The 14828-nt window shown below is 41.9% G+C and overlaps 1 protein-coding gene across 2 annotated transcripts in view; it reads right to left on the bottom strand.

Moving 5' to 3' along the window:
- The window catches only part of SMARCAD1 (SWI/SNF-related, matrix-associated actin-dependent regulator of chromatin, subfamily a, containing DEAD/H box 1), a 37710-nt gene extending 37273 nt beyond the window's left edge, over positions 1-437 (bottom strand). The window contains exon 1 of one of the 2 annotated variants that reach the window (XM_030492301.1): positions 148-437. The gene's annotated coding sequence lies outside the window, so the exon portion shown is untranslated. The remainder of the gene's footprint in view (positions 1-147) is intronic. The other variant, XM_030492302.1, reaches the window with a different exon arrangement.
- Positions 438-14828: the final 14391 nt, after the last annotated feature.

Genomic DNA, 14828 nt, shown 5'->3' with positions numbered 1-14828 from the left:
TTGCCGCTGCCTGCCGCTGTCCACCGCCGCTCACCCCTAGCCGCCGCCGCCCGCCACCGCTCACCCCTGCCCGCCACCCTTCTCCTGCTCCCCCCCACTCACGGCAGCCTGAACCCTCTGGACTCTGGCGACAGGCCCCGCACGCACCTGCCGCGCACCGGAGCCGGCACCGTGAGGCTGCGGGCGGGCAAGGCGAGGCGCGGCGGCCACGCCGGCCGAAGGAGGCCGGCTCCCGAGGCACCAGGTTGCTGGTAAGCGGCAACCCAGGCGCCAGGGAGCACAACACTGCCCGGCGGCAGCGGCGACAACCCGGTTCCCTGGCGTTTGATGCGCAACGGCGCTCGGTTATAGCGTCACCGCCTCCCGGCCAATCACCTCGCGCGGACGGAGCGCGCGAGCGCCTGCGCTTTCGCGCCTTTTCGGTCGAGGGCGGCGGCGGCGTCACCCGTGTCCCGCAGGGTCCCGGCCCGCGCCGGCAGGGCGGGTTGCAGCTTCTAGCCTCTGGTGGTGCAGGGACGCCGGCTTGGTCCATAGTGACTGTGTGTTGCTCTAGTACCCCACCCAGCCAGGGTGAAGGGTGTTGGGCGGGACTGCGAAAAGCCCGTTGTGAAAGTTCTACAGCCGTAAAGCACAGGATCTGGGGCAGTTTTCAGGCTGTGTGCCTCAGCGTGCTTCCCCGATTGTGTCCCTATGGAAGGGTAGATGGAAGTACACGACCGCCTGCTGAAGCCTTGGGTCAGCACACTCTGCCTGACTGCGGGCTTCAGCTGGTGCTGTGTGGTGGTGGTGCGCAGGCAGCGTCGTCTGGGCAGACAGGGCCATGGGGTGAGCTGGCATTGTGCTGAGGACACTGCCAGGGCTGAAACCAGCAGGGCTCAAGGCCAGGTTGGACGGGACTTTGAGCAACCTGGTCTAGGGTGAGGCAGCCCTGCCCATGGCAAGGGGTTGGAACTAGATGACCTTAAGGTCACTTCCAACCCAAACCATTCTGTGATTCTGTGAAATGGTGTCCTTAGATACTGTAAATGGCAGAGAGGTACTGAAACTACCTTTACACGGCTGTCCTTCGTATATTAGCCACGTGTGAAATAAACTGCTTCAAGGCCTGGCTAAAATGAAGAAGTATTCTACTGGGGAGGCAGGTGCAGCAGCTATTAAAAGCATCCTGGAGAGGTTGTGCTAGCTAACAGGAAAAAGGCCACTTCCTCATCTGTCATGTCAGCTCTGTAGCAGGAGGCCAACAGGGCGCTCCCTCACCATTGACATTATTTGCCATTTAAATTTCACTAGCCCAAACATAGCACGTGTGTGCTGTACCACACCCGTTATGTGCTGCTGTCAGCACTACTACCAGGCTGCATGGAGGCAGGGCTGACTGTTGTCTGGCAAACTTGCTACAGCCTGAAAGCTGGAGGTGATCCAGGAATTTCCAGAAATGCCACCTATACATACATTACCTCTACCTGGAAATTTCTTCCTATCAAAATTAGTTTCTACCAGCAGTAGTCAGCAAATCTAGGTCTTGGCTACCTCACACTGAATCATCATCATTATAATAAAGTTCGGTTTTCCAAAGGGGACTCTCATGGAAGTTGTTTCTTGCTCTCTTTGCTGCTATGCCTGTTACAACATATCGTGGTGCTCGACAGTTGCCTACGCCCAACACAAGCAGCTGGTTCAACTCATTTGTGCCTGACTCCAACTCTCCTACCCTTTCCATTAGGCAAATGACAAGGAGAAGTGGTATAGGCTTCAAAAGGCTATTCTGTCTCATGCATCTAATCAACAAACCCATCTGTCATGTTTATTAGTAGTGTCTCCTCTTACTGCAGCCTCAGTGCTGCAGCGGAACAGTTTGTCATTTTGGTCTGTGCTAGAGCAAGAAAATAAACCCCATACTGAACAGGCAGATAAGCTTTGAGGAGCAAAAGGATTTGGAGAACCCCCTTCCAAATCAAGTTTCAGTGAAGATGTCTTGCCTCCAAATCAGATATTAATCTAATATGTGGATAGCAGATGAGTTGAAATTGGCTGAAAGCTGTATTGGTCTCAATCCCAAACTCATATAAGTTGTAGTTGAACACGTAAATTGAACGAAAGACAGATTTCCCCGCCAAGGCACAGGTGGATTTACAAATATGGCTGGTGGTGGAATAGATGGTTCAGAGATCTTGAGGAGGGCTGAATTGTGCTGGAGAAGGATGAGTACCTCAGCTAGAGATATTGTTGATATAAAAAGGCAACCAGTCTAGGGCTCACATAGGAGAACTCTGCTATGCAACTCATAGCTAAGATAAATAGTGGAAGCAACAGGCCAGTCTGAAAAGGGGAGAGGGGTCTGCCTGTCAGCGAGGGTCAGGCTACTATCAACTTGAAATTCCACCCACTTGAATGACAAGTTACCCCCCAAAATGGGAATAAAGCAGTTCATAGGTGCCTCAGAAGCTACAGGTTATAGGAGGAACAAGAATGAACCATGAACTAGGAAATAGGTGATCTAAAGATCCTAAAGGTCCTTTCCAACCCAAACAATTCTATGACTGTAACAAAATACACGTGTGATGGATGGTAACTCACATTGCTTGACTGACTTCGAGGACACAGTCAAACAACGATGGTAGATGTGCAGAGATAAATAGGCTGTGAAGCTGAAAAGCTGAAAGAGTAATGAGCTGAGAAAAGAAAGACGAAATCGAAGAAAGCAGGTGTAAAGGAGAGCATACAGTCAGGTCAGTCTGTATTTGCGACTCAACAAGGCAGTCAGGACCAAGGCAGTCTTGGGGAGGTGGTGGGGGAAGGACATGAGTTCCAGAATTTGGGACAGATAGCAAGTAAAAGCTAAGAAAACAGTGAAAATGAAAGGGCTTACATTTGACACTCCAGAACATGTCAGACCCTACAAGCATTGCTTTAACAGGAATTAGCATGAACCTAGAAAATGCTTCAGCAAATTATTTCAGTTTCTTTACAGTGCTTTGAACTTGAAAAGACTCGGTAATTGGTAGGTATTAGTACTATGAACAAGCTATTGTGAATTCCTGGCAAGCAAGGCAAGCAAAAATCTTTTTCGAGGTGCTAATGACACCAGTTAGACAGCTCATGCTTACTGGAGAACTGGCAGATTGCTGTCTGCTATTGTTTTGAAGGCTGATTTGTGAGATTTTTTTGAAGAATGGTAGGAGAAATTTGAAAAGAATCTATGTACAGAATTGCTTTACATGCAACATTAGAGCTGTTAAATTCGACTTGTTTTTACTTAAGCTACAGTTTTGTTGCTATGCCAGTGATAAAGAGAAGCATACCAGGTGGTGTGTAGGCCTTCAGAGATAATTATGAAGGTTTATAGAGCAATGATATATAATAATGGCCCAAACACTGAGAGGAGCAAAGGAAAACAAAAATACCAGATTAAAATTACTCTTTTTGGAATTGATGCAAATTGAATTTGCATTATCTGTAGTAAAAGTAAATTCAATTTTAGGAGTGCGATAATAAGAGTTAAAATCTGTCCGGATATGAAGAGTTGCATTTCATGTTAGATTTTACAAACTAAGAAGGCATTAGTAAAATTGGTGTTCATTAGTAAACAACGAGCCAAAACAAAATATATCTACAGCTGTTCCTAACAAGTCTCTTTAGTTTCAGCTATTGTTCTTTCATCTTTGATTCATGCCTTTTCTGTGCCCTGTCACTTCAAGGAGTATTGGTAAGGGTGCCGTTTTGTATTAAAAAAAAAAGTCGGGGGAAAGTCTGCATTAACTACAATGTGAGAACGCACCAAAGTTGTACTGTGGTATACAAGCAACAGAGTCTGTGACATAGATAGATCCTCATAGCACATCTGTTGGGGCTTGCCCCAAATATTGTATAGGATTGGTGGGAAGAGTTTCTGCTTTGTTATAAATTGTAAGCAACAAGGCAAGCTGTCAAATGCAGATGGGTTTGTACTTGATCATAAATGAAAAAAAAGAAAAAGAAAATATCTAATAAAATGTTGAAACTAGTTCAGCTACAGCTGGAGGAGCGCTGGGAGTTGAGCGTAGTACATGATGTTGCTGTAGCAACCTCACCATAACTAAATGTATGAATATCCAAACTATTTTGATGTGTGAGCTGCACAGTGATTATACAGTGAGGCCTCAGGTCGGAATTGTCCCAGAGCTGTCTCTTTCCTGTTGCCCAAGAGGGTGTTACTTTTTATTGTCCATTGAATAGACAGCTTATTCTATACAGCAGACAATAAAAAAGAACACCCTTTGGGGAAGAATAAGAGGATAAGACTAGTTTTGTATTGGTATATCTTTATATGAGTGTCATTTTTTGTGTGTCTGAAGATATTCTCAAAGTGGTTCATGTTAGGAAAGTGCTGTTCCAGTATCTTTTTTTTCCTCACCTGAGGTTATTTGAGATAGTTTATTTATTTTAAGCACTATTATGTCAAGATTAATCTTGCAGAAAATAAATATTTCTTTCATTTTACTTGTGAAAAAATAAATACATCTTAGTTATGCTAATTTCCTCCACTTCTGTGAAGTAGTCAGTCGCTCTTCTTGGTTTTATATGTATTTGATTAAGAAACAAAAAGGACAGAAAAAAAAATGACTAGAATTTAGGACATTGTACTTGTTACCCATTTCATTTACTTGGGCAAACGCTATCTCAAAAATCAAACTAAACATGTTTTAAAAACTGGCTGGCTCTCAAATGGCTATGTCTTGTCAGAAACTGTGCATATATAATGGTTCACTGATTTTGAGGTTTATTATATGTTTTCCAGAATGATGTTCTGGAAGAAATATGCAATATGATTCGGTACTTAATCATAGAATAAATGGATTCTGCACCAGTAAAGATGGTGGTTATTTCTCCAGAGATGGAAATGACAGCATGCTGAAGCCTAATAAGCACAACTTTCCACAGTTTCATCCTGCACTGCCCTCCTCCTGCAAAGATTTACACTAATTTTAAGTGGTCCTGCTCCCTTGGACACCATTGTTTTACTCTGTAATGGCCCAGTGAGAAGGTGAACAGATTTACTGGCAGATTTACTGGCAACAGTAAAGTTAATGAAGCTTGGTTTCCTATTAGTTTAGGTCTGTGTCCTTCAGATCCTCCTCTCTCGTTCTGTTTGTAGCATCCCAGCTCCCCATTTAAGTCCCGCATGATACCCTCACCTAGCAGAGAGCTGTCTCACCGTAGCACATGCTGTATATGCTGAGCAGCTGACTGTGGAACAGTTCTGCCTTATCCTGTCCAAGTTTCACTTCCAATGAACTATTTCTTATTATGAGGACTTTTGCTTCTCTTTCAAATTTGATTGAAATTTAGATGTCCAGTGCAAAAGTTTTTATGTGGAGCAGGAAGGAAGGGTTTGCCTGATTGGAAGCTTGTCTTCCTTAAGAAACTGGACTACATGTTACAGCAGCCAAATAGTCCCCTGTAGTAAACTACAGTAATTTGAAGATGCCATTTTGACACTTGTGAAATTACTTATTTACAAAAATAATTACAGAAGGAAGGTGCTAATTTTTCTCTAAGCTCTTAGGAGACTTTAATTCTTAGGCATTCCCATTCAAACTGATTTTTTTGCTTGTTTGTTTTTCTGTCCAAACTGACAATTTTGATGAGAGAGGGTTGGGTATGTATTTGGAAGGAGCAGAGCAACAAGGGGCTAGTCTCAGAAAGCAATCTTAGAGAAAAGCCCAGAGGACATTTCTGGACTGTTCAAGTGCTGAGAAGTTGTATCAGCGCTTGATACCTCACCCAGTCATGATAGCGTACCATGCTTGGGTATGCAAACTAGGGTGTTTGCACTGCCAAGCTCTCCTCAGGCATCACCTCTGGCCTTTATGTGCATGGCCTTAGGAGGGACACAACAAGATCATGCTTACATCAGGGAAATTCTTCTTTGGCCAGGTATCACCTATGAATGTTCGCGGATGGCAGGAGCCTTTCCTCATTGCTTTCTGTATCTGGTGCCTTATATATAATATGATTTTTATAAACTCATTGTTTCTGTATCTTGCTCGTCATATGTAATATGAGTCTTATAAACTTTCCTACACAAAGCAGGAACTTCTCCTGAAGATGCAAGGCAGTGCTGATGCAAAGGAGTAATGCCCAATCTATTGCTGATTGCATAAGGAGTAGATTTCCACTAGTTATTTCCCAGAAATACTTTCTACTTATGAAATAAGAACATTTATCTAAATACGGACACTTATAAATCACTTGCTTACAAAAAAATGTGAATATTAAAGTGCTGTTTATTTTCTCAAAGTCTTTTCATGATCCTAAAGTGATTAAACCACGTGCAATACCAGGGTTGGAATAATTGCTTTAAGTAGGGGATTCAGTTAAGGGGCAAGGAGCAACAAACCAAACCAGCACAGAACTTTACTGCTTCCCATGTCTGTTGGAGTAGCAGTTGTACTGAGTGGCAGCTACAAAGATTGGTACCACTTCCATTTTATGTACCTCTTGAAGGTGTGGACCTTATGATACTACAATTAACATTTCCTGCTGTTATTCTAAGAAATACAAGCAGACTAGTCTGAACTAGCCTTGTAGGTTGCCTGATGAAAAGCTCTGTTTCATGAAATACTTTTTAAATCTATGGTTTATACCAGAGGACTTTATTCTGTCCAGATCTGCTCCTTACAAGGACCTACTGAGTTGTAGATAAATCTGTCTGAGGCTGGAATGTCAGTTTCATTGGAACAATCAGGGAGTTTCACGTTTCATTCTGCTCCTGCTGTACTTGCATTTGGGCACAGCAGATCACCCATGCAGAGTTCACTGCAGGACTGCAGACTATCTTTAGATCATTGAAAACATTCTTGATAGGGTAGTCAAGGATGATCATCTACTGCACAATTTGTACTTACTTCAACACCCCTGGTTGGGTGTTGGCATCCTACGTATCCTAAGCACTTAGAAGCAATATTGACTCAGGAAATTATGCTAGAAAGGAAAGCAGCAGTTGCTGTTTATTTAATAATTAAGGAGTTAAATACATTGAAGAAAATGCAGCTTCATCAAGATCAATTTTGCCTGAACTGCTGTATATATGACTTTTGGAACAGTAAGAAGGGACATAGAAGTCTTATTCCTGTCAGTAATTGCTGGTGTTATTAACTGGTGAAATACACAGTATAATAGTAAACCTTACCATTATTTTTAAAGCAGCATTGGTGAGGATGCACACTGGATTACAAATGGAAGATTATTCTAGGTTAAGATGTTTTAAAAACTGGAGACATTTCTTACATTATTAAATCCTTGTATGACAAAACCTGCTTTACTAACTGAGGAAGTTTCATCTAATACAGACCTGTAGATGACAAAACCTGCTAGAACAGTTCCTAAATTGTTAGGTTGCTAGAACTTGACATACCTAAAAAATCACAGGCATGTGCTTAGGGTTTGATTCCACCAGGTGACCACAGCATGCCATGGCAGTGACCTTAAGCTCTCTGTGAAGCTGAGAATAGACCCAGAATGAGAATTTAGAAAGACTTTCTGAAGATGCTTTTCTACACAGCACCTTCATTTTTACATTGCAAAAAAATGCCCACAGTTTATCAGTTAGATACAGTTCTTCAGCAAGACAGTTTCCATTGTTTATAAACACATATTTATTTCTCTTTATACTATATTCAAGAGTTTGTACATTACCAGGAAAACTACTAGCATGTTAAGGCTGTCAATGAAGGCCCAAAGTCAATAGCTGATGACTGAAGAAATAACCCTAAAAAGGCTTTAGAAGCAAACTAATCAGTATGAGAAACTGAGTTTTAAAGGTGATAGCAATCCTGTGGACATCAGTTTGCCAGTCCTTAGGACTTTAAAGGCAACTTGGGTTCGGAGGTGTATGAACATACATCATTCTCAAGGATCTTGGGCTGATGACCCACAGCTGAGACCTTCCATATTGCTTGCAAATCACAGACTAATCACTTTTTGTTTCAAGGAACAATTTGGTGAGGAGCATAAGCTTGAAAGTGCATGCCAACAAATATTTTACTCCTTCTGACTCAAGGGAGACAAGTAAGTTTTCAGTGTATGCTCCCATGCTTACTTTTTGGCTTCCTGCTATCAGGCTACACTGATGCAACATCCTATACTATTGCATTTTTAACATTGTGTAGTACATAAACTGAGAGAGTAAAAATGAACAGCAAATGAAAGTTCTTTGGCCCAGCATTCATGTAACTGTCCCTATAGTTCACCAAAGCAACGTCACAGGGGCTTGCATAAATAAATACGCACGTAAATAAATACACTTTTGCACAAACACAGTTTGGGTTTTTTTTTTTTTTACAAATTGGATTCATAAAACCTGATCCAGCTATTTTTTCCCAGCTACTTTTGAGAGAGAGGAGGACTGAACCGGACTTCAGAAAGAGTATCTTTCAAGACAGAATTTGGCCTTAAGCAAATTTATTCACTGGCACATTATTAATGCATAAGCAGTAACAGAGTTCTGTCATGTACTGTTAATATCTCAAAGAAACTGAAGTAAGGCATATACAGTCTTTCATTAGAAACATTTATGTGTTATTTTATACTCCTTCCTTTGTCCTTAATTCATGATTTTAAATTCTAAAACCTTATTTTACTGCAAATAGGGTACTAGAAGAAGCCTTCCCTGCACTGCATAAAAAAACCAGCTAACTCTAAATAGAATCGTAGAATCACAGAATGGTTAGGATTGGAAAGGACCTTAGTTCCAAACCCCCTGCCATGGGCAGGGACACCTCACACCAGACCGTGTCGCCCAAGGCTCTGTCCAACCTGGCCTTGAACAGGGATGGAGCATTCACCACTTCTTTGGGCAACCCATTCCAGTGCCTCACCACCCTCACAGTAAAGAACTTCTCCTTATATCTAACCTGAAGTTCCCTTGTGTCAGTTTAAACCCATTACCCTTTGTCCTATTGCTACAGTCCCTGATGAAGAGTCGCTCTCTGGCATAAAGTTATTTTTCTGAAAGAAAAATAGTTGTTTGCATTATTTTTATACTTTCTTCAAGTTTCTTTATAACCTACTATAATCTGTTGTATCAATCTTTGGTATTTAAAAACTTGAGTAAAAGTTTGAGTAAATACCTTATTGTGCATACAGGAGAAGATTAAATACAGGTGCACTTCCACTCCTAGGATGAGTGTTGCTTCCTTCATTTCTGTTTCTGTAATGGGATGTTTCATTTTATTTTGCTTTCCAATAAAATAATCCTTATTTCTAAAAACACATCTCAATATTAGAGAAATATTTTTACTTCTTGTTGCCAAACTTGATTATCTTATTAAGAAGATGTCTTTAAAACTTTGGGATTTAGAAAAGCTCACATAGTTACACTGGGATTTACATAACATTTGTTAAATAGTAACTGCTTTTTAATTCAAATTTTTCATATTCTAAACTTTGCAAGTAACAATTGCTGTTATTAGACTGCCTTTAACTAGTTACACACAGTGAAAGCTTCACCCATTTGGGGAGAGGATGATGCTTTCCCGTTGGTATCTTCATAACAAGCTTTTGTATTTACTCCAAAGTGAAAGGGCTACAACGTGACCAGCTGAAGCTTGAAAAATTTAATGAGAGGGAATGATTATGCCAATAAAATGCCAAGAAGTTATAAGCACTTAATGCACGCCCACACTCCCTGCTAAGGAGTGACAGCCAGCATGGATTTGTGAAACAGTAATGTCAAACCAATTTAACTTCTTTTGAATCAGAGCAGGAAGACTTATGAATACAGGGAAAACAGCAAGTGTTACATATGCTGACTTCAGTAAAGCTTTTCACAGTGTGTCTTTATCACTTACCCATAATTTGGGGTATCCTAGAGCATACTAGATGATCTTTAAGGGCCCTTCCAACCCAAACCATTCTATGATTCTCTGATACCCATAAGCCATAGAAACATGGCCCAGATTAAACTCCAGCACTGGTTAATGGCCCAATAGTGAACGCTCAGCACAGAAGAATGTATCAAATGGTGTGTGTTCATGTGGCTTCTGTCCAGTCCTTGTATTTACAACCCAGGTCAAGGGATACACACTGCACATACCAAATTTGAAGTGACGCCAAACTGAGATGGAACTCTAAGCATGCTGGAGGTCAAGATTAAGATTCAAAGTGATCTTGCAAATTAAAGAAATTGTTTAAAAAGTTATATGTTATGCAACAGCAAAAAACACAGGACAATAAAAAGAGTGGCACAAATACAGTTGGAGCGGGGGAGGAGGAAGCCTATATAACCATTCTGGAGAAGCAGATCTAGGGGTGATAACAGGTCACACCACTCTGAAAAATGGAAGCACCATGTTTGGTTGTATGAAAACAAGTACATCCCAAGACTGTTCTTTGAGTAGAACTGTTATACCTAGTGCCTGGTAAGGCAAGAGCACTGTGTCCAGTCTGGGACATAGTTTGAGGGACACAGCTGTTTTTGTTGTGGTCAAATTTGATATAGTTCAGAAAAGACCTCTGTTTATTCTCATTTCTTTAAAGAAAGATTGAATAAATGGGACATACTGAATATAAAGCAGAGAATCCCACGGAGAACATACCTGCAAGCACATGGAAAGGTACTGCAAGGGAAACATATGTCCCCTATTTTTGTGAAGAAGTAGTGATTGCATTAGGCTTAAGGAATTCTTTCAAATCATAGAGATAATTAAACGTTGGAGTATAACATCTGGTGAGGTTGTGAATTCGTCATCAGTAGAAACTTTTAAGAAACAGTTAGGCAAACATCTGTCAAAGCTGGCATGGGTATAGTTGATCCTGCCTTCAGGCAGAGAAAGGATGGGATGATCTCCTGCAGCCCCTTCCAGCTACATTTAACACATTACAGTTTTCTTTGTATATACTTCAAATAACAAAAAACAATGTTTGAGTCTATTTACAATATAGGTTGTAATTAGACTTTTAGGGATGTAAGAAACCACACAAATTCCCAGCTCCTGCTTCTGAGGTGAGAACAAAAAGAGGGAAGAGGCAAATGCTGAGTAAGGACTCTGGTTCTCAAGCTACGATGAACTGAACTACAGTTCCTGGAGATAGATACTACTGCTTCCAGCTACCTGCCTCTTCTTCCCTCCATGGTATCTGCCTCTCTATAGCGTAGGGACAAAAGGAAAGACAGACCGTGGTTTTGTGGGCAGACTTTGCAGCCCCTTACAGTAACTGCAGCCATTGTTGAGGTCAGATATTTGCTGGTCTGGGGCTGACAAGAGTTCTTTTATCCCTGCTGCCAACCACACTTTCTTATGAACATCAAGACAGACAGACAACTATGGCCAGCACAGACACAGGGCAACTTTTCTTCTCCTCCTGCGATCCCAGCAAAGCCAAGAGCTGGGACACAGAGCTCATCCAACTAATGCGTCTTCTGCCGCAGAGGTGGAGAAACCAAGCTGATATAGCAATCCATAAAGTAGCTGTTGGTTAATGGACATGACCCCATATAAATGCAATGCTCCCCCTGGTTTGTTCCTGTACTGCATGTTTATAAAAGGTCCCTTTTTCACTGTGAGAACCAGCACAAAAGGAGCTTGGTACCACAAAGAATTAACCTCCAGAAGTTTTTTTCCATTTCTGACTTTATATTCACTTCTTTTTGGAGGGCAGGACAAGGGGAATATTTAGTAAGTGCTTCTGAAGACATGCTTCGCGTTTAAGCCTTTGTTAAGATTTTCAATTAAAACAGAATAAACCTTTTGGGATGAAATCAAATGTGCCTCTTAATTGGCACGGCACATTAAACACAAATAAACACATTGTATTGCCTGCGTAGCAAAAGCCAAGAGGATATTTGCGAAGTATTCCCTAGCAAGTACTGTGGTGCCTTATTTTCTAACTCACTGCTATGCTGGCAGCTCAGTTTTCAGATGAAGTCATTAACATTTCTGTCGTTTCTGTCTTAGCTTTATAAACAAACTAATTTCAAGCACGTTCTTTCCTATAAAAAGACTAAGAACAATAAAATACATATTCTTAGGCCTTTGTCTTTTCTATGGCTGTTTGGTTAAACTATCTAGTCAGACTAGATTGTTTAACCATTTTCTACTGGCCAAGGCTCTTTCACCTGTATGTCAAGAATTTCATTACTGCTCCATTAATGTCTTGAGTGCCAGTCTGGAGAAATCTCTCACCGCTGCTATCTGTAGCAAAAGATTACTTCTGTGCTATCTGTTGGTCCACTGGCAATTTTCATTTTAGGCAGAAATCTGGTTGCCAAGAGCCAAAGCAGGGAGATGGATCAGGGATGCTGCTGATGTGGAACCCGAAGCAAGCCTGTTCTGATGGCCACCAGGGGGAGAAAACTGCCACTGGGATTTGGAATGCTCTCAAGGTCAGTTTAAAGACGCACCTTTTATTCTTGCTAAGACTTTTCAGAAACTTAGGTTCATCAGTTGTAGTAGCAGTCTTACTGAATTAGTTAGGAGAAAATAATGCATTTTAGTTTTTCTCTGAAGTACTTTTAAACCCCCATGTAATACAATTTTACTTAATAAATATAAAATAATTATTACAAGGATCATAGAATCATAAAATAGTTTGGGGACTATATCTATCATAAAATAGAAGGGACCTGTTAATGTTGCATATTACCTAATTTCAAAATTAATCGTGTTATTTTTAATAGGTCCAAGTGCATAGTAAGGTATAACTTACCATGAGTAAGTACCAAAAAATATTGCTGCATGTGAAAGGAACAAATCTATTCAACGCGACTATATAGCATAACACATAGTTACCCCTTGGCCCCTAGGAAACTCTGTGTAAGCATATTAAAGAAAATAAAAAGAAACATAACTCAAATATTGGCTTGGTACTCAGAATAACATGCACTCACACTGAATTCAGAACATAAGGAGAGAAGAAATTTGGGGGGGTTTGCATCTTAGTGGAGCAACTAATAAAAGTGTATTTTACATTAAATGCAATAATGTGAGCTCTTCCCATAGTATTTTTATGAGGATTATATCTTGCATCTCTAATTCTGAGCATGTATTCAGAATTACTTCATCACATATCTTCTGACATTGGTTTCTTCCACATGTTTACATTCATTGTGGGGAAAAAACACAGAAAATAGGATGCATGGCAGAAAAGCAAGTTCCACAGAAGAGCTATTTAAAATCCGGCTCAACTGCACCCTTTTAAGAGGCAGCTGGTCAGATTTAAAAGTTGGCATGAATTTTTAACCGCGATTAGGACTAAAGCTCGCTACAACTTGCAGTCAGGGACACGAACTTAGGGTCAGGACCAGTTTTGGGGTGGGGTATAGGTCGTCCTCAGCTCTACTAACGAAAAAGCTAGAAGTGATGTAGCAGCTAAATGTCCACTAGATGCCAGGCTTCCTTTGCGGAGCAGAGCAGCCGTCCCGGCTTTCCACCCGCTTTATACAGCTGGCCTCTGAGTCAGCTCTCGCTCGTGTAGTGGACACAAGCCTTAGCGTTTAGCGCCAAATCCTGATCTCATTCAGGTTCGATGGCAAACCCTCCGGATTTCTCTCTTGTATCTCCCAGAAATTTCTGAGAGGCAAAACCCTTTTCAGAAGGATTAAAAATAGGAGTTATCAGTAAGAAGAATTGGAGGGTTTCTGTGTCCCTCTTTTCTGTACCAGCAGAAAGCTCCCAAGGAAGAGAACGGGGTGAGTTTTGTGATTGACATACTCAATCAGCAAACAAACCTAGCTGAACAGTGGCAAGGAAGATTGCTGACTGCCTCCTGTTCTCCTGGTGCCATCGTCGACAGGTAGGTGACCTCCAACCTCTGGCTGTCATCAAACAGGCTAGGCAGCAGCTCAAAATATTGACTTAAAACTGCACTGGGACAATATTTGCTTTCTGATTATCTCGCTTCTGTAGTTGAGAGTGGCTTCCAGAGTGCAAGCATCCCTCTGTGAGGAGGGGAGCAGGGGAAGACGGGCCAGTAGCTCTCCCACCACCAGCAGTGCCTGGGACAGGTCATGCTCCATCTCACTTGAAGGACCAAGCCAGAGCACTGGCGTTGGGCACACCATGCTCCAGCAGTACTGCACACCTCTCTGGGAGGTCACAGCTGTTCATGATGCTACTCCCTCATCCTGGCACAAATTCAGGCTTTTATGGTGGGATTCGGATTACCTCTAAGAAAATGGCATGGCAATCAGAAGCCACACTGGCTCCAATTTCTAAAGAGACTAGAGTTGTGTGGTGCTTGTTGTCTTGTTAAATGGAAATTCTGGTGGTCGACTCGCTCATCATTAGAATCATAGAATCATTGAGGTTGGAAAAGACCATTAAAATCATTGAGTCCAACAGTTAGCCTAGCACTGCCAAGTCCATCACTAAACCATGTTACTATGTGCCACATCTACATCTCTCTTAAATACCTCCAGGGATGGCGACTCAACCATTTCCCTGGGCAGCCTGTTTCAATGCTTGACAACCCTTTCAGTGAAGAAATCTTTCCTAATACCAAATCTAAACCTCGCCGGTACAACTTGAGGCCATTTCTTCTTGTTCTAGTGCTTGTTCTTGGGAGAAAAAACCCTCACTACAAGCTCCTTTTGTGTAGTTGCACGGAGACATAAGGTCTCCCCTGACCATCCTTTTCTCCAGGCTAAACAACCCCAGTTCCTTCAGCCACTCCTCATCACACTTGTGCTCCAGACCCTTCACCAGCTTTGTTGCTCGTTCTTTGGACGTGCTCGAGCACCTCAATATCTTTCTTGTAGTGAGGGGCCCAGAACTGAACAAAGTGTTCAAGGTGCAGCGTCACCAGTGCTGAGTGCGCAGATCAGTCACTTCCCTACTCCTGCTGGCCGC

Source organism: Strigops habroptila, chromosome 7 (assembly GCF_004027225.2).
Source record: "Strigops habroptila isolate Jane chromosome 7, bStrHab1.2.pri, whole genome shotgun sequence".
NCBI classification, from domain to species: Eukaryota; Metazoa; Chordata; class Aves; order Psittaciformes; family Psittacidae; genus Strigops; species Strigops habroptila.
This window is presented reverse-complemented; position numbering and strand designations above follow the sequence as displayed.